Source organism: Mauremys mutica, chromosome 2 (genome assembly GCF_020497125.1).
Source record: "Mauremys mutica isolate MM-2020 ecotype Southern chromosome 2, ASM2049712v1, whole genome shotgun sequence".
Classification (NCBI taxonomy): domain Eukaryota; kingdom Metazoa; phylum Chordata; order Testudines; family Geoemydidae; genus Mauremys; species Mauremys mutica.
The window spans coordinates 272400090-272427169 of record NC_059073.1 but is presented as its reverse complement, the minus strand read 5'-3'; the positions used below and the strand labels follow the sequence as shown (position 1 = coordinate 272427169).

Here is a 27080-nt window from a genome sequence, read left to right as displayed (position 1 = left end):
ACCAAATTGAGTGGAAGAGTTAGGAATAACCCCCAAGTGTCTTGACTCCCAGGCCAGTAACCTGTACACAAGATCATGTTACCTCTTTCAGAAATTAATTGTGGGACATGGCAGTAATCTTACGGCACCTGCCTTACAGGGTAGGTTCTATTTATTTTATGGGTCCTAACCTTCTCACATTGAAGACAAAGGCAAAACTTGATTTTAATGGGATTGGGATTAGGGATTTGCAATAGTGCATAAGTGACACAACAGAGCCCTAAAGAAATCAATTCTGGCACGAACATTCTCTTGGGTGATAGTTTTACATTTACTTATCAGCTCAGTGAATGTACCAGAAATTTAACATCACTTTTCTTTTTTAAACGCTCAGGAGAAGGCAGCTGGTTTCTTACCTAAGAACCCTAAGAAAGAATTACTAGATACATTTCCAACTATTACCCAGTTGCTGGCTCAGTTTACAAATCTCTATGGAAATGTAGTTTTGGAATATTGTGTTCACAATGTGTTTAAAGATACTATAGTTTTACTAATAATTTTTTTATTACGGCCCCATGACCCTTCTAAATATCCTTTTGCGTCTAACAGCTTTCTGTCACCATTACCCTCTTTCTCCCTGAATCCTTCAAATAAAGCACTCATGTTTTTCAAAGGCATATTAACACTATGCCTTTGGCACACCTAGGCACATATCTTTTAAGGCAGACCCATTAAAATTAATGTAACAGCATGTACATCCATCTGGCATACACAAGTCAGCCAGGAGAGTCTTTTGATAGATTTACTGTGCTTTGTATGTCCTGTGAACTCAAATAGTTAACACTGTTAGGACTTTTATACCCACTGTTATATATCATTTTCAAGATGTCCAAAATGCAGTACACTTTTTTTTTTTGGAGGGGAGGGGGCAGTACTTCCAGGAGTTTTTAAACACGTTCTGGGACAAGCAAATTTTACAGAGAAAGTATTTGCATAAATTCCCTTAAAGGAGAATTTAATTTGATACCACAGATTACATGAGCCATCTGATTTGAAGATCCACATTGATGAGTCAAACATTAAATTAAATGCCACATAATTACTGAAATACAGGTAGTTCGGACCCAACCCCCCTCCCCCCAAGCTGCTTTTTTTTTTTTATGGCTTAGCTAAGCCAAGTATAAGCACCTGCTTTATAGCCACTATAAAAATCTTTTCATTTAGGGAAAATGTATCTAAAGTTTTACCCAGACTTCCTACTGACTGTGAGTAAAACAGCTCACATGATCACAAGTCAAGCACTTAAGAAACATCTTTACAAGTCGAAATATCCTAATTCTGATAATAATGGTGACAGGAAAACATTCTATATTTAGAAGCAGTGATGTGCAAACTAAGCAGTTTGTATATCTCTGATGACAAAAAACATTATTCCTTATACCTCTGATGTACATGAAACAAGGAATAAATGGGATGGGGGAAGGGAGGCCCAAACCAAGAGTGCAGAAAGACACTAAAAGGGGATAGCACAAGTGAAGGGAAGATATTATGTCAATCTTTGTCTGGATCCTCGGTTCGTGGAGATTGATAAGGCTTCCCTCAACTGCAGAAGAGGTAGGTCAATTATACTGGCTAAGGATCTCATTTCAGAGAGCAGAATCGGACTTACATTAACTTGATTTTTTTAAAAATCTTATCTCAGTACCAGCTGAAGATTTAAAGTCATGTTTACAGCAATTGTAGAATCTTTGACAAACTATATCCAGAATTATTTGTTAATATGCATTATAGACAAATAAGAAACAGGATTATTGGTTACACTATATGAAGTCAATACTTGGCAACTGCTGCAAATTTGGGAGGGGGCGGGGAGTATGTCTTGCCACTCAGGATGAAGAAAGCAATGGAAGCTAAGCGTCTAAACACAGTGAGGGGCTATTGAAAATCCTACCCTTTGTTATAAATCTGGCATTAACATGGAAGAAGTTACAGAAACATCTTCAGTACTAACTATAGTAGATAATAAGGCTTTCCTGATCAAAATACCTGTGAGACGGTCCCTTTACCATAATGCATATGTACATGAAACAAGGAATAAATGGGATGGGGGAAGGGAGGCCCAAACCAAGAGTGTGCAGAAAGACACTAAAAGGGGATAGCACAAGTGAAGGGAAGATATTATGTCAATCTTTGTCTGGATCCTCGGTTCGTGGAGATTGATAAGGCTTCCCTCAACTGCAGAAGAGGTAGGTCAATTATACTGGCTAAGGATCTCATTTCAGAGAGCAGAATCGGACTTACATTAACTTGATTTTTTTTAAAATCTTATCTCAGTACCAGCAAAACTCTTCCAGGAAAAATTCCATTTTATTTTGTAATTGGGACAGTAGCCCCTTTGTTAATGTTCCATTGGTACAGTTTGCTATTTTATTATATATCATGCATCCATTATAAGCATGTAAGTATAGTCTGTGTGTGTGCATACACATATATGTACATATTTAGTGACTAAATAATTTAGTCAGCTATTGATCAAGCAAATCACAATTCAAGGGAACACTTCTTAAAACCACTTTTTCCCTTCCCCTTTTCTGCTTAGAGATAGAAGACTAGAGAATGTATCAACTAGGGACATTATCTCATTAGTCACTGCATTTGGATAATTCATTTGCAATATCCAATTATCCACTATGTTAATGCCCCACATCTGCGTGCAAATCTTGGCAAAGCAGAGATGGCATTCGCCTTAACCATATTTAACACATACTACTGCAAAACAAAATCACACGCTTTCCATCCTGTATATTCAAACACTTGTTCTTTTTACAGGAATGACAGAGTATGAACATTCCAGCATTTGGTAACAAACACCGTAAGGATAAAAACGAACCCTCCCACAATGATTTTTGCCATTTTTCTGAATCTTAACTGTCTGCACATGAGTAGTTTCACTGAACTCAGTGAGACTACCAATGTGTATAAAGTTAAGCAATGAGTGCATCCATTTACCATCTCACAGCCTAGAGATTACTCTGAATACTGGACTTATTGTAAGAATCTAGGGCCTGGTCCAAAATAGGTGGCATGATTCCCACTGGCTTAGTGGGCTTTGGATGAGGTAATTGGAGCACAACTTTAAACAGAAAATGCACAGAGAAAGATGGTAAGAGACTGGGAAAGTGAAACAGGGAGGATGTGATGCTTCCTAGGGTTACCCAGGATTGGGATGCACCTCAAAACCAACTGCCCTTAGTGTGAGGAAGTCTTGTCTTTGCCTGCTGTAGGTCAATTCCCCAGCTACACCAGCCTCTGCAACACAAGCACTGCCTCCCAGGCCTCCGCAGGCCCCACTCTCTCTTTACAGGTTAGTAATAGCCACACACAACCCCTCAGTCCTCTGAGCACCCGGCGGAGTGCCCAGCCCCTGATCCATTTGACTCTCACGGAATTCCCAGATCCTTTGTTCCCAAAGGAACAGTACATGCATCAGCTTACCAGTTACACCTTAGGTCACACCTTCTCTTAGATAGGTTTATAGAAAAACAGGAAGAAGTTTATTTAACATGAACAGAGAATCGAGAAGAAGCAAGTAGAATTAAGGAAAACAAACGGTTACACATAAAATAAAATCATAACATGCTTTCTAGAGCTTAAGCATAACTAAACAAGACGTTCTCCTGTCTCATAACAGTTAGCTCACCCAAAGTTTCTCTCCCAGCATCAAACAGCTAGATTGGCTGTGATCCTCCATTCCTAAGACAAGCCAGCTGGGAGCTTGTCCCCTCAGTGAAGGGTAACTGGTTGTACCTCTGTACCCCCAGATATAATTCCAACACTCCCCTGTCTTCAGTTGTAAAAGGGCAACAGCTGCTGCTTGCTTTCCCTATGAGAATCTCCCCAGAGGCTTTGCAATAACTTGTTGGCCTTTTGCTCAGATGTAAATACACATTCATTGTGAAATATACAATATTCAATGTACACATAGACGGACAAGTACATAAGCACCTACTACCTGTGCTTTTAGCTTTGGAGGTTCCCAGTTCCATCCCTAGTGTGTTGGCTAACAGGCTGGCCATCACATACGCACACAATTTTCCCCATCATTGTTCACACTTGCTTCCACCCCAGGACAGAAGGGGACTCTCTTTGGTGTCTATTCATATCATTCATAAGACAGCCAGAGCTGATGAGAGACAGGCCACTGCTTAAAACAAGATGTTCTCTCTCACCAAGGGGTGAGTGCAAAATATGCTGCTGGCCTGGCCTGTCAGAAGAACTCACCTGAGTATCTCACAGCACTTCAGAACAATCCAATAACAAAAGAACTTATAAGTGAATGGTCTCAAAAGTGCATTTTCATTTACTGTTAAACTCGGTCTTAAAAACTAAGAGGGAGTTCCTCAGGTGGTGTAAATTGATGTCAGTGGAGGTATCCCAATTTATATCAGCTGAGGAGCTGCCTCTCAGCATTAAGACAAACAGAGCTAGTTTGTATAAATAGCTCTATTGACATCAAATTACACCAGCTGAGGAACTGGACCAGAGAGCATTGGATTGCTATGTACGTGTTAGCAGCAAAGAGTCCTGTGGCACCTTATAGACTAACAGAAGTACTGGAACATGAGCTTTCATGGGTGAATACTCACTTCATCGGATGCAGGTACTGTTGTACACAAAAATATTCACCTACATTAAAACACTGCTTCTGGTTCATTATACTAAGATATAAGCAATAGAATACCTAGAATGGGGGAAAAAGTAAAAACTTGCAACCTGTCCGTAGGAAACCAGAACAGGTTCTCACATTTTGGCCTTTATCAAGGTGAGATGGGGGTGTATAGGCCCCAGACCAGGGAACCTAGGGTTCATAAGCAAATCTGGGTCCAGAAGCCCCGCCCAGCAGCACCCGCTGGTTGTGCTCACAATGGAAGCAGAGCTCAAAAGGGAGTAGCCCAAGTCAGTCGGAGAAAGGAAGCAGTCCTCCACTGTTAGCTCCTGCAGGAGCTTCACGCCGCCGGAACCAGGCACCACTGCCGAAGGCCCCATGGAGCCTGGGGACAGTTGGCTGAAACTGAAGTAGAAAAGCCTCCGGATCACTGCCTGGGTGAACCCTGCCCCCTTGCAAGTGCATAAGCAGATGCTGTTGTGACTTTGGAGGGGAGAGGGCGCAGGAGGAAGTGACCCAGGGGGAAGGCTTGGTGATGTCCATCCCCAGGCCACATACCCAATCTGACATTTACAGCACCCTGGGTTGGAACCTGGTGGAGAAGGGAGGGTCCAGGTTCCCCTGCTGCCAGCCCCACAGGCTCTCACTACTAGATGACACTACTGGGCTCAGACACTGAATCCCAATACAAGAAAAAATTCAGATGTGAGGGGAGTGAGGGGGATAATTCACAAATAGCAGTGACACATCTCATCTCTCCTCAGAAGTAAAGAGAAGTGTCAGAAGAGCTCAACCCTCATGCATTTGACTGAAAATACTTTGAATGGCAGCTGTGGAGAACTGAAATTTTTTGCTATGTGTTTGTGGAAAACAGAAAATTATGAACACGGTTACACCTTAAATAATGTGTAAGCTGCCATGTCATCAATGAAATAATATTATTCCCCAAATTAGGTAAAGACACATGGTTCTTAACAGATGTAGTTGGTGAAATTGCAACAGCTCTGTACAATTTGTTGCAATCTGCTTTATCAAGACCGAGAAGGTGGCCTTTTTTGAGTTGTGGATAAATGATTGTACGGGACATTGAGTAAAGGTGCAATCAGGAAGTTTATAAAAGACATTGTGATGTTGCACTCTATATGATTTTATGAAAATATGGTAATGAGTGTGAATATAATGTAACTGGAATATGCTTCATGCAAAAGGTGTTTTGTAAGGTATCATTACAAAGCTTATAATCTACTGAGTGTGGTCATCCTATTTGTATGTATGTATCATTCTTGTATCTGAAACTAGAAATATAAAATATAACTCTGAGGTCCTATTGTAATTATGAAAAGTGTGGGCCACTAATGGTGGTTTGGAATCTTGATGGCGCCCATCAACCAGGACAATTGACTGTGGATGGCTGTTTGCCAGGCAGGCCTTTCTGTGAGTCAGGCTGGGAGAAATGAAGGTTTGGGGTCTCACAGGACATGTGACCATGTCACCTGGTACTGAAATCCATCTTAAACCTGGTGCTTTTCCTTTTAGAACAGAGTGGGGGCGAGACCCAGCGAGACAAAAGATTCCCGCCTTGTGCCAAAGCTATATAAGGGGGTGGAACAGAACAAAGGGGGCTGCAGTCATGAGAAATCCCCTAGCTACCACCTGAGCTGGAACAAGGGCTGTAACAGGGCAAAGGATTGGGCCCAGGTTAGGAAGGCGTCCAGTCTGTGATAGAAGCTTATTGAAACATCTGAGGGTGAGGTTTTATCTGTATTCAGTTTTCCTACTGTACTAGGCTTAGACTTGCATGTTTTATTTTATTTTGCTTGGTAATTCACTTTGTTCTGTCTATTACTACTTGGAACCACTTAAATCCTACTTTCTGTACTTAATAAAATCACTTTTTATTTATTAATTAACCCAGAATCTGTATTAATATCTGGTGGGGGGGCAGCTGTACATATCTCTCTATCAGTGTTATAGAGGGTGAACAATTTATGAGTTTACCCTGCATAAGCTTTATACAGGATAAACCAGATTTATTTGGGGTTTGGACCCCATTGGGAATTGGGCATCTGAGTGTTAAAGACAGGAACGCTTCTTAAACTGCTTTCAGTTAAGCTTGCAGTTTGTGGGATGTGGTTCAGACCTGGGTCTGTGTTTGTGGCCGGCAAGCGTGTCTGACACAACCAGGCAGGGCTCTGGAGTCCAAAGCTGGCAGGGAAAACAGGGGCAGAGGTAGTCTTGGCACATCAGTTGGCAGCCCCAATCACAATCATATTCCCTGGATTGTGTAAATTATATAACTACTGAGTTATTAAAATACAAGTTCTAGCCTGAAACTGCTCTCATGGTTTTGGGGGTTTGGGGTTTTTTTGCTGATGCATAGAGAGAGCCTTCAGAGTGAGCAGAGCACTGACCCACTGGGCTGTAAGGGTGTTATTACCCATGAGATCAGGGTTTCCTTAGTTGAGTTCTAGTCTGCAAGTCACTGACTTTTATATACTGAGGTGTTCGGAAAAAAATCATTATAATTTGATAGCATAATGTTCTAGTTATGCTCTGTAACCTTGTTTAAAAAGAAAATATAGCTCATTAGGCATAACATTAAGAACATATAATTTATTTATCATTTAAATAGCACCATAAATATGTATTGGCTTTACAGACTGGTAAGACAGATTTTGTGCTGGATGCTAAGGTTGTAGATCTCTTGAGACATGTAGATCAACTTATGATATAGGGAAAGGTAGGAGAGAGACCCTGGAGGCCAAATTTAAGCTGTTAGGTAAGAAATCCGAGTCCAGGACCTCGATGGTAGCATTCTCTGAAATGCTTCCAGTTTTATGCGTAGGGCCAGTTAGACAGGTGAAACTTCAGTGCCTCAATGCATGGATGAGGCAAGGATATAGGGAGGAGGGATTTAGGTTTTTTAGGAACTGGGGAACCTTTTGGGAAAGGAGGAGCCTATACAGGAAGGATGGGCTCCACCAAAACACAAAACCAGGCTGGTGTCATGTAAAATTGAAAAGGTCACAGAGCAATTTTTAAACTAAGGGCTGGGGGAAAGCCGACAGGTGCGGAGGAGTGTGGTTCAGAGAGAGGCATACGAAAGTCGCAGATCTCTTTGATACATTTAGACAGACTTATGTGCAGTGCTGGAGAGTATCTATTAACAGGGATTCTCTATATCCTAGTAAAGAGGAGAGGACAGAAGTTGATAAAGTACAGGTAGGAACTGAAGAGAAACCATCAAATGAAAAAAAAAAGAGTCCTATTCAATTACATCACATGAAGGCAGACAACTAAAAAGTGACAAAGTTTATAAGTGCTTGTATACAAATGCTAGAAGTCTAAATACTAAGATGGGTGAACTTGAGTGCCTGGTATTAAATTAAGTCATTGATAAAATAGGTATCACAGAAACTTGGAGGAATGATGGCTATCAATGGGTCACAGTAAATACTAGGATACAAAATATATAGGAATGACAGAGTAGGTCATACTGGTGTAGGAGTGGCACTATATATGAAAGAAAGCAGAGCCAAATATAGTAAAAATCTTACGTGAATCCAACTGTACCATAAAGCCTCTATGGATAGAAATTCCATGCTTGAATAATAGCAGTAGGAATATACTACTGCTGACCATCTGACAATGCGGTGATGGTGACTATGAAAAGCGCAGAGAGACTAGAGAGATTATAAAAATAGAAAACTCAATAATAATGGGGGATTTCAACTATTCCCATACTGATTGGGAACATGTTACCTCAGGATCGCCACCTTGCACTTAAGCAGGGAGGAGTTTGGCTGGGAGCGAAGACATAAAGCTGCTGGAAGAGCAGTCAGCATGGTGGATGACTCACCACATAGGAATGTGGGGTTTTAAAAGGTCAGGGGCCTGCCCCCCGCCTTCTTTACTCAGAACAGGCTGGGCAGCACCTACCCTCCCTCCCTAATTAGGTAACAAATATGTCAGCTGTTTAGCTATATCTGCTGTGGGCATTACGCTAGCCGCCCCACGAAGGGGGACTGGAAAGGAATTTTTCCCTTACCACTGTATTGGCCAGATGCAGTTTGGGGGGTTTCGCCTTCCTCGCAGCAGGTTCAGGTGGGCTCTGTTCATGCATAGCATGACAGGTGGTAGGCCATACGTCACAACTCTTTATTTAAGTGTATAGCGGATGTTCAATGCAGGTACTCCATAAATTAAGGCACAAAAGAATGAAAAAATTGCTTGGAAAAGGAATTAAGGAGAGGTGCTTGGTAATTGAGCAAGCCGGGAGTAGGTGGGGACTCCTATGACTGGTATAGCAGGGAGCCAACCCCCCCATCATTATAGTACACCTTAACCCCTCCTATGAGGGGGCATGGTTGGTAAGGTCCTGGCAAGAAAATTGCTGGAGGGACCTGGATAAATAGGGGGGGAGCTGTGGAAGTCCCCCCCTCCAGAATTGGCAAGGTCCGGCAGTGAATCTGATGGAGGGACATACATTTTGCACCTGCACTGCACACATTTTATCCGCCAGTTAGTCCCAGATATCCATCAGTAATAAAGTTGCGGCCTGATTAAACCCATATCTAATGTCTCCTGTCATTCTTTCGGGGTAGCCTGACAATGGGATTCAGGGATAAAGTTTCTAGAAGCAATTATTGACTACTCCTTGGAGCAGCTAGTCCTGAAACCCACAAGAAGAGAGGCAATTTTTGATTTAGTCTTAAGTGGAGCACAGGATCCGGTCCAAAAGGTGAATAGAACTGAAATGCTTGGTAGTAGCAACCATAACATAATGAAATTTAGCATCCCTGTGGGGGCAGAGGATTCCAAAGAAGCCCACCACAGTAGCATGTAACTTCAGAAAGGGGAACTACACAAACACAAGTAAACTAGTTAAACAGAAATTAAAAGGAACAGTCACTCGAGTGAAATGCCTGCAAGGTCCATGGAAACTTTTAAAAAACACAATAATAGAGGCTTGAATTAAATAATAGAGGCCCAAATTTAAAAAAAAAGAGCAAGAGGACCAAAAAATGCCATCATGGCTAAAACAACAGAGTTAAAGAGACTGCTAGAGGCAAAAAGGCATCCTTTAAAAATTGGAAGTCAAATCCTACTGAAAATAGAAAGGAGCATAAAATCTGGCAAATCAAGTGCAAATGTATAATTAGGCAGGTCAAAAAGAATTTGAAGAGCAACTAGCAAAAGACTTAAAAACTTTCATCAAAAAAATGTTTTAAGTATATCAAAAGCAGAAAGCCTGCAAAACAACCCGTGGGCCACTGGATGATCAAGGTGATAGAGGAAAATTCATGGAACCAAAGCCATTGCAGAGAAGCTAAATGAATTCTTCATAGCAAAAGAGGGGAGGGAGATTTCCACACCTGAGCCATTCTGTTTAGATGACAAATCTGAGGAAATATCCCAGACTGAGGTGTCAGTAGAGGAGGTTTTGGAACAAATTAAACACTAAGAAGAGTTCTGAAAGAACTCAAATATGAAATTGCAGTGGTATGTAACTTATTGTTTAAATCAGTTTCTGTACCAGATTACTGGAGGCCAGCTAATGTGATGCCAATTTTTAAAAAAGGCTCCAGAGGTGATCCTGGCATTACAGGCCAGTAAGACTAACTTCAGTACCGGGTAAACTGGTTGAAATTATAGTAAATAACAGAACTGTCAGATGCATAGAAGAATATGATTTGTTGGGGAAGAGTCAACATGGTTTTTGTAAAGGGAAATCATTCCTCACCAATCTATAAGAATTCTTTGAGGGGGTAAACAATCGTGTGGACAAGGGTCATCCAGTGAATATAGTGTACTTGGACTTCCTTTTCAAGAGCTTTCTAGTCTCTCACCAAAGGCTCTTAAGCAAACTAAATAGTCATGAAATAAAAGGGAAGGTCCTCTCATGGATCAGTAATTGGTTAAAAGACAGGAAACAAAAGGTAGGAATAAATGGTCAGTTTTCCAAATGGAGAGAGGTAAATAGTGGTGTCCCCCATGGATCTGTAATGGGACCAGTGCTGTCCAACATAATCATAAATGAGCTGGAAAAAGAGCTAAACAGTGAGGTGACAAAGTTTTCAGATGATACAAAATGTCTCAAGATAGTTAAGGCCAAAACAGACTGCAAAGAGTTAAAAAGGACTCTCACAAAACAGGGTGACTGGGCCCCAAAATGTCAGATGAAATTCATTGTTGATAAATGCAAAGCAATGCACACAGACAAACACAATCCCAAGTATCATTCAATATGGTGGGATTTAAATTAGTTGTTATCTTCAAATTATTGCGGATAGTTCTCTGAAAACTTCCACTCAATGTGCAGCGGCAGTCAAAAAAGCTAACAGGACATTGGGAACCATTAGGAAAGGGATAGATAATAAGACAGTATCTCATAATGCAGCTATAGAAATCCATTGTATGCCCACACCTTGAATACTGCATGCAGTTCTGGTCACCTCATCTTTAAAAAGATATATTAAAAATGAAAAAGGTACAAGGGGCAACAATATGAGTAGGGGTACGGAACAGCTTCTATATGAAGAGAGATTAAAATGACTGGGACTGTTCAACTTAGAAAAGAGATGACTAAGGGGAGCTATGATAAAGGTCTATAAAATCATGAATGGTATGGAGAAAGTCAATAAGGAAGTGTTATTTATCTCTTCACATAATACAAGAACTAAGGGCCACCCAATGAAATTAATTGGCAGCAGATATAAAACAAACATAAGGAAGTACTTCTTCACACAACACACAGTCAACCTGTGGAACTCATTGCCAGTGGATGTTGTGAAGGCTAAAACTATAGTAGGGTTCACAAATGAATTAGATAAGCTTGAGGAGGATAGTCCACCAATGACAACTAGTTAAGATGGTCAGGTATGCAAATCCATGCTCTGGGAGTCCCTAAGCCTCTGACTGCCAGGTGCTGAGAATGGATGACAGGGGTTGGATCACTTGATAAGTGCCCTGTTCTTTTCATTCCCATTGAAGCATCTGGCATTAACCACTGTCAGAAGACAGCAAACTGGGCTTGATGGAAGGCCTGGTCCATCTTTAGGGCCTGGTCTTGACAACAGTTACTCCTGTGAGTAATCCTCAACTAAGTAAATGTCCCCTATTGACGTCGATGGGACTAATTGTACAAATAAGGGTTTTGAGGATCTGACTCAACACTGAGATGTGACATAATGAGGGATGGTAACAAATATTGAGGGGATGGCCTCTTCCTGTCCAAATCTCCCACCGACTGCTCCACCTGTAAGCTTCTTGATCTCTCCGCTGCCTTCAACACTGTCAATCACACCCTCGTGCTCAACATCTTGCTCTCCTTTAACTGCCATGACTTTTCCTCCTTCTACTTTTTCTTCCACCTCTCGAGTCTTTCTTTAGTCTCTTTCAGTAGGTCATCTTCCTCCCTTCTCTTACTTTCCATGGTATCCCACAAGGCTCTGTCCTGGGTTCCTACCTCTTCTTTTTCTCTATATACCATTTTCTCATCTGCTCAGATGGATGGCTTAAACTAGCTCTACATTTCCATTACTAGCCTGCCTCCTTTAAACCATTCCAGTATCCCATTGTGCACAATATTTTGGAGCAAGCCTCCCAGACTAGGAGACGAATGGGGCCAGTTCTGGGTTTACAGTGGCTTCTTCCCACCCCCGAGGACCTGTCCACCATTGCTCCTCTCCATCCCAACCTCTGCTCACTCCTCTCTGGCACCTCCCCTCTGTGCAACTGGGGACAGGGCCTCGGGGCAGAGCGTAGGTGGAGCAGGGGCGGTGCCTTAGGGCAGAGCACAGGTGGATGGGGCCACAGTCCATGTGCAGGGGCTCACAAAAGGTTAATCTGGTCCTGAATGTGGCTCGTGCTAGTGCTCTAAACCAGTGGTTCTCAAAACTAGGGCTGCTGCTTGTTCAGGGAAAGCCCCTGGCAGGCTGGGCCGGTTTGTTTACCTGTCATGTCCATAGGTTCAGCCAATCGTGGCTCCCACTGGCCATGGTTCGCTGCTCTAGGCCAATGGGGGCTGCAAGAAGGATGGCCAACACGTCCCTCGGCCTGAACCGCTTCCTGCAACTCCCATTGGCCTGGAGCAGCGAACCGCGGCCAGTGGGAGCCGCAATCAGCCAAACCTGCGGACGCGGCAGGTAAACAAACCAGCCCAGCCCACCAGGGGCTTTCTCTGAACAAGCGGCGGCCCTAGTTTGAGAACCACTGCTCTAAAATATCTATATAAACAGTGTTTTGAAGTTGTGGCTGTGGCTGTGGCTGGAACTCAAGCTCTGAAGCCTAAGGACAGAGCCATACTCCAGTCCAAGCCTCAATTTCAAAGTGTTGTCTATACAGCTATTTTTAGAGTGCTAGCACAAGCCCCACTAACCCAAGTCCATCAACCTGAGATGTAGACATAACTTGTCTACAAAATGCTGTGTAGACATAACTTGTGCCTCTCGGACATCTCGCCTGTATATCTCTCAATGAACATAAACTTAACAAGCTCAGACATATATATTATGGATGCTATCATCATCTATACAATAAATATTATTAACAATAAATAGATTGCAGATGATATTTTTTTCTAAATAAAACATTTTGGAGTTACCCCCAGATGAAAAAGTGTCTTCAGACTTGATCATGCAAATGCTCATTTCCAAATGTAGTGCTTACTACAGTGTGTATTCCCATTGCTTCAATGGGACAACTCACAGTAGCAAGCACTACAATCAACAGTAAATGTTTACAGAATTTGGCATGTAACAGAATAACTTATTTTTTTATGTCAAGTCAAAAAAAAAAAGGGAAAAGGAAATGAGTGTCCGGTGGCTAAGACCTGCCATGCTAAACTTCATCACTGAGTGGATTTTTAATGGATAAGTATTGTAGGCAACATTGGAGAGTTTAAAGGACCCCCTTAAATGTAGCAATGCAAATGGCGCTGCTGGAATTTCACAACTAATTTTCTTGGTATTAAAATGCTAAACTGGGTTAAGGAGATTTGTTCAAATGAGGCTTGGCAATTTTTCTGAATAATTTAATGTACTGAAGTTAAATGATTCTGAATTTTGTGCCGTTGCAGTTACAGTTATAAGCGTGACTCATTTCCCCCTCCCTTTTAAGTAAAGTTGTCAGAAACATATTGCATAAGTAAGTATCATGGGCAAATGGAGAGATGTGAAGCTGAATTAAGCTCATTTGGAAGAAAGAAAAAAGTAAAAAACAGATTCCATAATTTAGGAAGCTCTCCTGACTGTAGTGCTATGACACCTAAAAATCCACCACTAAGGATTTTTCTTCTTACTCATTAAATGCACGATTGACTTCAAAGAGTTAGAACCTCATTTTACACATTTTTGTTCATTTTTACTTTAAAAGCTCAACTGCATAATTCAATTACAGTTTTAAAAAATGCCAGCTTGGCAAGACAGTCACCTGGCCCTTAACGCTGAAACATTATGTGCCAACCGTCTCCAATCTTCACTGATTAACAACAGCTTATTTCAAATTTATAGGGTCTATTACAAGCCATCTGAAGAGCAGCCACTGTGCCAAATCTCCCTTATTCCCTCCCCAGGGAATCCCTTCTCAGATGCTCTTTTCATATCCGGTAAACAACACTTTATGTCTTTTCCACAGATAGCAGATAATTACCATATGGTTAAAAACATGCTTGCTTCATTCACTTTCCCACTGTAAACTTCCTTCATTATGACAGCTAAGGAGCATCTAGGGAATTAAATGCTCTAATTTACACACACACACCCATAGGCATAGTGGTTTAAAAGGTCAGTGTCTATTACAACAGAGGGAGAAGCCAGAGTAAGCGACTTTGTAAGAAATTATTTTTAAGGTCCAGCAGGAATGGAGAGAGATACCGATGCACAACACAATATTCTGAGCACCAAAATATTTTATCATTGCATACAATACAGAAACAAACGCACGCTCAGGCATAATGCGATAGGAGAGCAGCTATAAAGATTTTGGGAGATAAGTAACTAAAGGTGTCCTCTCTTGCTCTCTCGTGCTCTTCCACAGGTCTGAAAGCCTTGCTGTTGCATACATTTTATTACCATACCTGGGAATAAGAGACCAAAACCAATCTTTAAACAAATGTGTGAGAATGCTACCCTATCATTTCAATGAAAACTCATCCCTGTTGATACCCTAGGGAGAAAGAGAATTACCTGCACATCTCATTCACATAATGCATGAGACATGATCTGTATCCCATATAGATAAGGAGCCTAGAGTTTCAGAGATCTGTCATATACTCAGATGTCCTCTGGGGCTACATGTTTTTGGAGCTGCTTTACACAAAAGTTATGATTTCTCCTAACTTAAATGATGGATTTCCTCCCCTCCCCCATTTCCTATTATTGTTGCTTGATCTGCGCTCTGAATTGCATGGTTGGTTAAAATCGAGGGGACTAGGAAATACACAGTGGAACTCTTGACCTCTTCAAGATTAATTATATGTGACCTTGCTAATTACTGTGGAGGACAGATGGTGGCCATCCCCATATGGGTAGAAGGAGCCCCCTCTCATTTGCTCCCCATCTGCAGGACATAATTGCAGCCCTCTGAGCTGCACAAAGGACTGTTTCAAGGACAGGGAAAGGTGAGGAAGAAGTGGGGTTTTAGCCCCACAACCTCTGCAGCCCTGTCCCTTGCATGCACCAACGGAGCTGGCTGATGATGAAGGGAACTACATAGTATCCCACCTTTGGGGCTGTGCCTTTGGCCCTAAGGGTCTGAGAGGCACAGGTTCCCTTTCCCACAGCCTCACTGTGCAACTCCTCACCATCTGCAATTTTCTTAAACCCAGTGCATTGCAAGTACCATTGAGTCCTACACTTCTATGCTAATCCTTTCCTTATTATTGGTAGAACTGGAAAAACCCTTTTACATTGCTTTCTACTGGTACCATATGGACAATAACATGTAATGAAATTACTTAACTGATTAATAAAAAGACCAATCCTGCTCACATTGAGGTCTATATACAAATTTCTATTGGATAATATCCCAGGGATCAGAACCTGGCTTTGCAGAGCCTAGAGCTGCTGACGCTCCCACAGTGCCACTAGAATACCCTGCAGAAATCCAACCAGGGAGCACTGTGGACAGTAGGTGCCGCAGGACGTACTGCCCATGCAGAGACAACCCGTACCTGCCAATAGTGGGAGAGGGGGCAGAGTGAGGGCAGGGACTTCAGCAGATGTTACGGAGCATGCCCAGTCTGTGTGAGCCTACTCATTACAAGCCAAGCAGCAAATCTAGGGGTGAAGGTGGCCCTCCTGTGTTCCCCCCCCCATTGCCTCTGCACCTACAAGACCCAGAGCGACAGTACCTTGCAGCCAAGTGCTTCCCAGGGGTTGGCCTAGGGGATGCACAGCATCCTGCACAGTAAGCAACTAGCATGCCAGACAAGCACAAAACACTGAGTGCTCATTGTAAGGGTCAACATTTGGGCTTGGTTCAGAAAAATATCAAAACATTTGGTTGCATCTCAGATGTAGAATGAGTTAATGCTACCCAAAGGGGATGAGATCTCTCATACTCCAGCATCAATCAGGACTGGCTCCAATGAAGTCAGCATATAAGTGATGTAAGTGAGAACAGAAGGCAGCTCATGGGATCAGCACAGTGGAACTTTTACTTCTAATGGGGAGGCCATTGAAGGTCAATGTCCATACTGCAAAGGGGCACAGAAGTGACAAAATAGAGCAGTCAGAGCAGGGCCGCTGGGGCAACAGGGAATCCATTGATGGTACTGACTAATAAGTCTATTGTATTTCAAAGACAGAAATGAAAATGAAGATTTGCATCATCCAACAGTGGATATTATCCTGTGCAATGCACATACTGTCACCATTTCAGCTGGTTTAGATTAGTTCAATTTGGAACAGGTGGAGGAGTTTATTCACTTGTTGAATACGAAAGAGAAATATGTTTTGGTAAAAAAAAAAAAAAAAAAACCCAGACAAATACCTCCACCACTCTCCATTAGTGTGGCCTGATACCTGCTAACAACATTGACCAGATACTGATTGTGCAGTTTACTCACTAACCTCAATGGCAAAGTTACCATTGAATTCAAGGGGAGCATGACAGGCTCTAAACCAAGAGCAAATAAATTACTCAATTGAGAGTTCATCCCCCACAAAAGCCCCCACATTGTGTTACCCATTCCCCTCCTATGCTGAAAATACACACTTGCCCTGGGGCATGGCATTCTTCCAGTGAACGATGACTTCAAGAACCATTGCTATTGTGGCAGGAAAGGAAGAGCAAGCCATTGGGGCTTTTAACAAACATTAAGATCCACTACAGGGCAGGCATGTGATCTCAACGACTACTGCTTTATAGGTACTTATAGGGTGGGTGAAGCTGATGAGCAAACATCCAAGAGCAGAGTTTACAGGAGCAATAGTTGGAGAACAAACAAAAACCGAAAGAAATAATTAGCCTCTAACTTGAGCAAAAAACTACTTTTTTTGGCTAGTGCAGAATTTACTGTACTAGTGAACTTCTACTGCCATTTCAAGAACTACAAAGGAAGAGATTTTATTCTGGAAACACCACCACTCACAGTTCCAGCTGCATTTAGAGAACACCTCTGTAATTTGGACAGCTGGATCCACCTTATTTATTTTACAGACAAGTCACCTTTCATGAGAAAAAACCACCACCTGTGGTTTTATCTACACAGGAAGATTAAAATAAATAGCACAATAGTATCAGAACTGACCGCAGGGTTATTTAGAAGGTGACCTTCTTTTATTATATTAATTATTATTATTTGTATTGCAGTTGCATGTAGGAGCCCCAGTCATGGACAAGGACTCCATTGTGCTACACAGAACAAAAAGACAGTCCCTGCCAAAAAGAGCTTACACAGGAGCCTGTCAGAGATGGTGCAGAGATGTATTGCCCAAAGGGACTTCTGGACATCCACAGCTCTTGGGGGAGTGCAGCTGAGGCTCTATAATTAGGAAGGTGCCACATACATTCATCTGTGTAGCCAGCACAGCTGCCCTGTGTTCAATAAGGATACGTCTACACAGCCTGCTGCAAAAAGCCTCCCAGCCCAGGTCGGCAGACTGGGGCTTGCAGAACTTGCACTACGGCTCTAAAACTAGTTGGTAGACATTGTGACTCAGGCTGGAGCTTGGGCTCTGAAGCCTTGGGATCAGGGTGGGCTTCAGACCCTGAGCATCCAGCCCAAGCCACAACTTCAAAGTGTTGTCTACACAGGTCTTTTTAATGTGGTAGCACGAGCCCTACAAACCCAAGTCTGTCAACCCAGGCAGGAGGCTTGCTGCTGCAGGCTGTCACAGGCTGTGTAGCTGCACCCCAAGGGACTGGTATGTGGCTCCATCTCTTCTCCTCTCCTTTAGAGTTGGATGACACCCCAGGAGAGGAAGACTCCTTGCATCTTCCCCACCTTCTAACTAATCTGGATATTAATTACCCTCCAAAGGAAAGATTTTTTCCCCCATAAAGTCCTTTGCATGATTTATTAAAGCTCTACCTGATGAGATAATGCCAATGTAACAGAATATTGTAACAAGGAAATGGTCTCCTGCTAGAATAAAAATGTAGAGGTGAAGCCAAGATATTTGTTTCAAAGCAGAAGACACTGAGCCTTTAATAATGTGATTATAATGATTTAATTGCTATTATACTAAATGATGCAGATTTCAACATTCTTTGTAATGGATGTTGGCACAGTAGACGGAGAGGCACTATAGTACCATTAGTTGCCATTAATTTCTGATTGGCTTAGAGAATAGACATTATTTGCTTCAGCCAGTCAGAGACAAGCTTAACCATACAAGCAGAGTGACCAGGTGATCTTTTTGAGGACAAGCTACTCATTGACTGACTGATTTTAAAAAATTCCCTCCACCCCCAATCTAAGGCAAAGTTAATGGGCTTTGTGTATGAAATCCAGCCTTTCCAATCTGTGGACAGTGCATGAGACAATTCCACAGTCCTTCTATGACCAACATTCCTTATGCACCCAGACATGTCTGTTCATGGCCATGGGATCTCCCTCACTACAAGTCCACAGGTCTTCTAGCCTGCCCCTCAAACCTCCTCTTCTACAGTGGCCTATGGACAGCTGGCCTGGAGCCTAGCTCTGCTGCATGCAGCTGTTGCACACCTTTCCTGCCACTTCCTGCTCTTACATAGCTGAACCACAGCCTGTCCTCTGCCTTGAAGGAACTTCTGTGGCCTTTCCACACTTTTATTATTTAGTTATCAATAACAAGTAATCGATGGTAGTCAACATGTATATTGTGGCAGTGCGTAATCAGGACGAGGGCCCTATTTTACTGGGAGCCTTAAAAAGACAGATAAGAGACAATCCTTGCTCTGAAGGGCTTCTAGTCTACAGGCACAATCCAATGGAGGCTAGCAGATGGGGACATAACACAGAAGCAAATGAACTATCAAATGTCAAACATCCATGTTAAATCCAAGATGAACTGAGAGCTTTGCTCTCTCGAGTGAAAACTACATCATTTGGCTTGAGTGGTCTGAACCATGTACATTCATATAACGCCTGAGTCAGATAAAAGAAGTATAAACTTCATTATAAACTCTGTCTGGTTTTCACACGTTCAGAAACCCATCCAAGGCTGCTTAAGCTTCAAAAAAACCACTGCTTTCTGGGTTTGCTTTGAAGTCAGGCTCAGTTTTTACTGAATCTGACCGGAAGTAGTTAGTGAAATAACCCACAGTGTTTCATTGCTATTAGACTCTGTGGTTTGTACATCTTTTAAAATATTTCTTTTTAATGTACATTTGTTACCTAGTGATGATATTCTAAATTATTAAGACAAGTGGAGTTAGTTAAATATACGATTTGAAGAAGTGCTAGTTACAGCCAAGTCCAAAAGATGCAGACATGAAGAAATGTATGAGGCCTTTGACGACAGTTAAAGTAAATGAATAGTATAAGCTGGACGGAGTTAATCAATTGAGTAAAATGACAGGAAGGAGCGTAAGAATGTTGAAGTTGAAGGAGTTTTATAGTAATCACGGTTTTTGCACTGCAGCTGCTCCGCATTTGGTTAATAACAGAGTTGATGAGCTGCTAATTTGTATGAAACTGGGAGCAAGTTTAATATTGTTGGGATTATAAGGGAAGTCTGGAGCTGATGCTCAAGGTGTCTGGTTTAGTGTTACACGCACAACCTGTTATGAAATCTGGTAGTGAGGAATTTGGTGGACCAGTGTGTGATGGGAAAAAATGCTGGCACAGTTACGGCAAAAGTGCAAGAGCAGATCTCTCTCACCTTCAGGGTGCCCTTACGGTGAGTCTGCTGGTCAATGCAGTTTGAAATGGCAAGAGTGTAATTGCGTTTATAACATGGAAACAGCCCCTCTGCTCAGGTCCACTCACTCTCCTTTTGGATAAAGCCACACTGCCACTTAGAGATCACAGGAAGACGTGAACAAATTACGAGAAGCAGCAGAGGGTGATGTCATGGAGAAGCTCTGACATCACTTTTTCAGAGGATGGCACAAGAGTGCCCACAGCACAAAGGAAGTCAGCTGTTCTATGTAAGGGTACATTTAAGTTTCCAGGGCAGCTTTGTCCAACCATCCCCCCATTGATTTTCAACCTTGGGTGTTTATATTTACCCTATTCACATGCTGTACCCTCCATTCAATCCCCAGGGCTCTCAGCCTGGGGTCACAATTACCTGGCCCTCTCCATATGGCTAAACAGGAAATGCAGGGTGTGTGTATGTTCCAATATAATCTTCTGAGTGAGAGGAACTCAGGGACCTACGCCGTGCTCATATAGAGCTAATGCTGGACAAGCCCATACATCCATTAGCTATCACCACACTGTGGACAATGGTGGTCACTACGTCCTGATCCAGGACAGCTGGTCAGCAATGTGTGTAACTTTAAATGTATGAGTAATCCTATTGACTTCAACAGGATGTGCATAAATGAACTGGAATGAGGCATATAATGGTGTCTAATGATGCAAATATGTTGCCAGGTGCTATTTGCTGCTCATATTTAATAACCGGAGTCTGATCTATATTGTCTGAAAATAAAGTGCTTTATTACAAACCCTTAGTTTCAAAATATGAGATTCCTGTAATTAGTAATGGAAACTTGCAGTGTAGTTAGGTTATTGGGATAATTGGATACAGTGCCACTTACATGGGAAGAGGTCCCCTGATACTGCAATCCATCATGTTAGAACAGCAACTGCATCACTCGCCCCTGATTTCTAAGGGCCTTCCCGGCTGAATGTTGTAGCAATAGGTATATTTTCCCCACATGGAAGGTTGAGGCAGTAAACAAAGGAAGTTAAGAAAACAGTTTTCATTATGTTTGCCCTATATCCATGGGAAATTTACAAATAAAAAGGATTTTGCCACCATGACAGGATGAATTCATGTACACCTAATACGTGGCAGCGATGCTTCTCAGGGCACCCAGGGCTGTGAGTCACCTTTTTGTCACATGCCTTCAGAACAAGGGAGTCATGCCTATGCCAACTGGGTGTTAACTCCCTAACACAAGCAGCCTGTCAGCCATTCAAGCACTCTCCTCTGGGCTACACTAGCCCCGCAGGTTGACAATAGACGCACCTCAGCCCCCAAATCCATTTGAAGTGTCCCCCTGTGGCATCCAGCCCCCAAGCACTGGATACCCACAGAAATCCCAGATCCTCCATTTCAAAAGGAAAAGTGACCCCAGTTAACCAGCCTTCGCTCCTGTATCACACACAGCACTTGAGTTCTATTATAGTAAAACAAAAAGAAATGTATTTAAGACAGAAAAGAGATTCAAATAGAAACACATGAGAGTGATGGAAACAAATGGTTACCTAATACGGTCTACATTTATTAATATTAATCTTTCCTACCTACTAATAGATTCTCCCCCCAAAGTTTAGTCTTTTGCAGCACTTGCTAGCCAGTCTTTCAGGAATTTCCCCTCAGGGAATGGATACGGAGTGTCTTTCTCCACCCTGTGATATACTGAATCCGGTTTTTGTCTTTATTCATAGACAGGGAGATCCTCTCGCTGCCATATCGTTCCTCTTCACTTTCAAGTGGTTTCAGTGTTTATAGTTTGTCTTTGATTGTTTTCCATTGTCTTTTCATTGACATGATCAGCTAGCCAGTGAGTGGTGACAACTCTCTCCTGCTTGAATGGGTCATCAGTGAGGCATATGATTGCCTGGTAACTCACTTTTATTCTAAAACCATTTTCAATATAGTTACATTATTCCTTAAATCACATCTCACAATGATTATGAGCATCGATAAGTTACAAGCTTTCAGTAGTGACCCCACCCACATGCTGCCATTCATAGATAAATACCACGGAAGTGGTGTATTTGGTGTAATGAGTTTGTCAGGTCTGAGACATTTGTAAAGAATAGTGAACCCTTTAGCAGTTGGCACAAATGGGCCTCTCTGTCCCACTGGCATAAGGATAGAAGTTAACAGTAGAATTGGAGAGGCAGAGTCCCTTTGTGAAGATTTGTAAAACCCCACTTTACTGACAGTTTAAAGATTATTGGCAAATTTCCTGGTGACACAAGATGCAGCTCCAGGGAAGTCAGTGGAATTTCACTGCCTAGGCTAGTAGGGAATATTGGCCTGTGAGTTAGTCTTGTGCATACACTAGAAAAGCCACAGCTAGGAAAAGAAACTCGGGAAGAACCAAGAATCAGGGGGTAGCCAGGTTAGTCTGTATCCACAAAAACAACAAGGAGTCCAGCCACCGGATTCCTTGTTGTTTTCAGGAAGAACCAGTCCCCTTTATTCTGGTTCTCCCTGAAACCCACAGAATCACTGTACTCTCTGTGCTCCATTGCTTCAACTGTGTAGAGGCATTTAAGGTGAGGCTTTGAAGTTAGAGGATGAGGTTCAGGCATTTAAAGGCCTATTCTCAATACTGGCACCAGATTCACAGCAATCAGCATTTCAATTGATTCAGTTAAACTGTTGCAGACACACTTAAATCAGTTTTTCAATTGGTTTAATATCAATGTAGAGAATTAAACTAAATCTGTATATGCCAGTTGAGAACCTGATTTAAGTGTGTCCACACAAGAATTTGAAACAGTTTTACTAACTCCATTTACAAACTGATTTTAGTTAAAATGGTGCAAGTTGTGTGTGTAGACAAAGCCTCAGCTCAAGCTCCCTGACTGAGCTGTGTCCCTACACTACTTGTCCCACTCACATTACTCCAGTTTCTTTAAAAAATTATGTTGCATCCATTTTGAGGATATAAGCAAAGAGGGCCAGAATTTGGCCTTGTATTAAGAATAATTCCTTGTTTATTTGTTCTTACTGTATGCACTATATTTAGAAATAAAAAGGCTTACATAGTTATATATCAAGAACTGTCACTATCAGTAAGGTATTTCCTCTTAAAGTTATTGTAATTTACATTATATCGTTATTTACAGATGCTCTAATTATTATTCACCTAAAATGTTTATCTACAGTAATATACAGAAAATAACTAGATCTTGCATTTAAGCACATGCTTAACTTTAAGCACAAATTGTTCTACTGATTTCAATGGGACTATTCATGTAAAGTTAAGCGTGTGCATGCCTCTTTGTAGGATCAAATCCTATATATATCAGTGGAAAAATCCCCATTTAAGTAACGGGAAGGAGAACTGGGTCTTAAATGAGCAAAGTAAGATTTTCATTGAGATTTTACAGCTAACACTATGATTTCTAATTGTGAGCACATATCAATTGGAGCAACACTGACTGATAACTAGATTAACATCAAAAAGTTCCGATATCAGTAACTCAAACTTTTATGCCAAATTAAATGCAACCAATTTACTTCTCATATTGGGATGCCTAGTCTAGATGTGAATATTTATTGCAAGATACCAGGCACCTTGGTTAATAAAGGAATCTGGTACAGGCAGATTCATAATGATGATAATTTGATAACTGTATCTCAAGAGAAAATGTTCTCACCTGAGTTTTGCCTCAGGGTTTATCCACTCCCTTGAACTAAAATGTCTAAATTTTTTATTTACTGAGCTATGTAAAAAACTGATGCCCAATTTTTACAGTCTTAAAAATGGCATACTTCAATGTATTAACTTCAATGGCATACTTCAATATATACACACACACACACACACACAATTGCCCTTTACCACATGGACTATATGTTGGAACAGAGAAGTATTAATCAGTTCCTCCTTCTACTGAGATCTGAAAACTCATAGTGCTGCAAAGTGAACTACCACTCATGATTTACAGAGTCATAATTGTAGCAAACCAGCTGTTTAAAAACTTCTACAGAATTTATTTGTTCCTGGGCTGAGATACTTTGGGCCCAGTCTCCTAGGATGCTGAGTGCCCTTCTGAAAGTTTAAACCCAAATGAGTATTTCCCCCCAGCAAAATAAAGGATTCAATGCTGTTTGTTTCCTTAAAAAGAGATTATCAAATTCAGAAGGCTAGAACCTGTAAGGCCTGATTTTCAGAAGAACGGAGCACCTACAAATCCAGCTGAAGTCAATGGGAACTGGAGATGATAAAGACCTTTGACAATCGGGTCCACAAAGCACAAACCTTCCTTATTAAACCAGTATATATATATGTGTGTGCACACACACGCATCCATATTCTCTGATAAGGAAACAGATGTCAGTGTCAAGTTTCCAAAAGGATTGAGTAACACAAGCAAAAAATGCCCATTTAAAATACATTGAACTACTCTTTGTTGTTTGCAAGCCAACGTTCATGCTCCAAATGCACATTGTGCAATGATTGGTTCGGACAATGCTGCTGAGACAGCAGCTGCACATGATTCCCCCCATTCCCCCCCCCCTCCATTTATAGGGCCGAAACCTCTACTCATTTCACCAGCAACAGGCTGGAATGATAGTGTATGGTTTACTACTTACTGTATACTGCAATACCATGTGTTGTAAGTGCCTTCGTGCTAATTGTGGAGCTCTATGGGGTTAACAACATGAGTACCCTGGAGAATCTGGGTGTCTCCCACTATCGGAACCGTAGCTGGATCTCACTGCTGCTTTCCCCCTACAAAGACAACTCACAACACACGTGCACTTTAGCTAGCTTTGTTGTTGTTGACTAACTTTTCAACAGCCTGCATCATTGCATCTGAGCAGTTCACAAGAATTAATAGATTTATTCCCATTTTACTTATAGGAATCCAGACAGGCAAAAAGACTTGACCAAACTTATACAGGAATGCAGCAGAGCCAGCCAATAATAGAATCCAGCTGTCCTGGATCCAGTTCCTCACCCAGTTTGGGGCAGGAGAGTAGGAAAGATCTGTCCTGGAATATGCAATTATTTTGGTAAGATTTTTCTTCTCAAATTCCAATATTTTCAGGTCACTACGAAAAATCCCACACAATCCAGAATCATATACCTGAACAGATTTTTAAGTGAAACTATGTTTACCTAAGAAATAGTGATCTGTTTGTGTTCTCACTTTTCCTCCATATTGTTATGCATTGCATAAAAGCTTGGATTATGCTTCCTGCAGCTAGTTTAAGGGGTCTCATGTCCAGTAGGTAATTTCACTAGAGAGGTTTATTGTCTCAAACAGCTGATATGGCAACAAATCTCTTTAATACCTTTATATTATGCAATGTTTACTATTACTTGCAAAAACGAGTCAATAAGTTTAAATGTGGCCTCCTTTGTGTTCTTTTAATTTGCATGTAGCCAGCAAACAGAAGTGTGTAAGGGGTGCATAAGGGATTCGGTTCTCTATATTCCACCCAAAATCATGGACTGGGGTGGTGCTATCATTTTAAAGGCTGATGCAGTGAGATGCAAGGCACTCGCCTGGGAAAGCAATGAGGTTTCGGTGGGAATTGAGGGCACACATTGAAATCAATGGGAGTTAAACACCTTTGAGAATCTGGGCCTCAGAAACACAAACAATTGCACCCTAACCCTCTATTTTCAATCACTGTAGCCTTATGTCCCAAGCGGAGATTCTCAGCCAATCAAACCTCTATGCCAGAAAAAGCCCTGGGGAAACTGGCACCTTTTCCAGAATGGTTGGAAGGTTATCAGCATCCATATCTGACAGACCAATGGCTGAAAGGGGATATTTCCAAAGCTGAGGAACCTCACTGAGAATACACTGCCATTGGTCCCCTTTCATTTTAACCAGGGGACAGCTAATTTGTACACCACAGCTGATACCAGTATCAAAAGGAGAGAGAGTCATTCTCCACATTATCAGGATCCAAATAATTTAGGGCTTATAAGGGAGAGGGTAAGTCCCATCATGCCCCCTGCAGCTCCACAGGACTTCTCTGTGCCCAGGTGCAGTGTTTTGGCACTTTTTGTAGTCTAGCACCCCTTGTAGTTGTTCTGGTGTCACAGTGCCCTGTCATTGTACATGGCCAGGTCTGCTCTGTCCATTACCTTTCCAGGGATTAACAGAAAAATCTAGAAAATAGGAAACTCAACAACGAATGGCCTTCAAGCCAGTCTCTATCTGGTACTTCCTGTTCTTGGCTTCTTTTATTCTTGACAGCCATGCTTCCACTCTTGGTCTGGGGGAGAGGCAAGGGACCCCAGGCCCACCCTCTCCTCTGGATTCCAAACCAGGGATCCTGCTTAGGTGGCTAAGAACTGATTCTTCAATCCCTCTGCTATTTTCCTTGTGCTGCTCCTATCTTTACCTCACACACTGGCATCTTCACAAGATCTTCAGGCTTTGTTTTCCCTACCTTGAGATTGGTGGTTCCTCCCAGCTTTTCCTGTGGCCAGCTACAGAGCTGTTTCTCCAGATGGAGTCTCAGATCTTCCCTGCAGCAGTGGGATTGTACTGCTAGCAGTTTTCTGTGCCCCTTGCCTTCAGACAGTCAATCTCTCTCTCTTTTGAACAGGAGTTCCCCCTCAGCCCTTTCTCTGGGCCTGGGGTTTGTCTCTCAGGCCTCTTGCCTTAGGTTAGTCAGCTGTAAGGCTTTTGCCAGCTCTCTTCAGCTGAACACTCTTCCCAATTAGTCTTCCAATCTGGAAGGCTCTGCAGGCCAGCCTTCCACTGTCAGTGTTTGTCTACTCTGAAGGAAAAGGCAGCCTTCATGCTGTTCCGCTTCTTCCAACTTTTTCCCAGTCGGTTGAGTGAGGGGAGCCTTGCCATGCCTGCTTTGCAAGGTTTCAGGCCTTTAAAAGTACAGTTTCCAAATTCCTTCCCCAATCATCATTCATTCCCAGGACCCTGGGGTTTCTATATGTATCTACTGCACCCTTCTGAAGCCTTAAAGGACAAAGCCAGGTGGTGGGGTGGAGTGATCACAAGGAGTTCTGCTCTTGATGGTGCACTATCCCATCACTGGGAGACAAAACCAACATCTTAAACGTCACTTGGAAATCAAAGAGACTGTGTAAATCAGAGTTCAGG

The 27080-nt window shown here is 42.1% G+C and overlaps 1 protein-coding gene across 1 annotated transcript in view; it reads right to left on the bottom strand.

Moving 5' to 3' along the window:
- The window catches only part of ADARB2 (adenosine deaminase RNA specific B2 (inactive)), a 406044-nt gene extending 379262 nt beyond the window's left edge, over positions 1-26782 (bottom strand). Inside the window, exon 1 of the mRNA XM_045006327.1 lies at positions 26407-26782. The gene's annotated coding sequence lies outside the window, so the exon portion shown is untranslated. The remainder of the gene's footprint in view (positions 1-26406) is intronic.
- Between the last annotated feature and the right edge of the window lie 298 nt (positions 26783-27080).